Here is a 1224-nt window from a genome sequence, read left to right on the forward strand (position 1 = left end):
GTGCATACGCTCCATTAAAATACATTAGATTGAAAGTCGTGCTGAGTGACACGGAAAAAAAGAAGAATATTCGTGCCCATAGACACGAAGCAATAGATTCATGTTGAGTAACCTACCGAATATAAAGCAATAAAAACGAGGATTAAAATCACCTGATTAAATGTTGAGTAATGTAGCCCTTAAAGTTTACAAAATGAATAACAATTGTGAAAAAACAATAGTGTGCTCTCGGAAGAAAGACGTGGTGCAGGCACGAAAAATACGTCCCATTGAAATACATTGAAAGTCGTGCTGAGTGACACGGAAAAAAAGAAGGATATGTGTGCCCTTTGGACACGAAAAAATAGATTAATGTTGAGTAGCCTACCGAATATAAAGCAAAAAAAACGAGGATTAAAATCTCTTGATTAAATGTTGAGTGATGTAGCTCTTAAAGTTTGCAAAATGAATAACAATTGAGAAAAAACAATAGTGTGCTCTCGGAAGAAAAACGTGGTGCAGGCACGAAAAATACGTCCCATTGAAATACATTAGATTGAAAGTCGTGCTGAGTGACACGAAAAAATGGGGAAACTCGTGTCCATGAACACGAATCAATAGATTAAATTTCGTGACAATGTCACGAACTGCCGTGAGACTGGGTTGGATAACCGTCACAAGAAAGATCACGGTATTAATGTTTCACTGTATTAATGTTTCACGGTATTAATGTTTCACGGTATTAATGTTTCACTGTATTAATGTTTCACGGTATTAATGTTTCACGGTATTAATGTTTCACTGTATTAATGTTTCACTGTATTAATGTTTCACGGTATTAATGTTTCACGGTATTAATGTTTCACTGTATTTAGGTGCATTGATAATAGCCTATTAAAAGCAGTTCAATATTCGGTTATGAAATATGCTATTTATGATAAACACACAGATAAATATTTCAATTATAACCAATTCTTGAACTTTATTTTTAGATTTCTTCAACTTTAATCCGTTAAATTTTGATCTTGAACATCAGGACTCTCTTAATCCGACAAGGTAAAAAAAAAAAAAAATCACGAACTGGAAACATTAATAACAATTATTTTGGCAACATGTACAGTATTCTGATGATTATAACTAAAATATATTTTTTATTGTTATTATGATTTATGAAATTGAATTAATTTCAAAATAATTTGTATTGATTATTGCCCAGGTTAACACTTCTAATATGCATTTGCATGA

This window comes from Xyrauchen texanus, unplaced genomic scaffold (genome assembly GCF_025860055.1).
Source record: "Xyrauchen texanus isolate HMW12.3.18 unplaced genomic scaffold, RBS_HiC_50CHRs HiC_scaffold_201, whole genome shotgun sequence".
NCBI lineage: Eukaryota > Metazoa > Chordata > Actinopteri > Cypriniformes > Catostomidae > Xyrauchen > Xyrauchen texanus.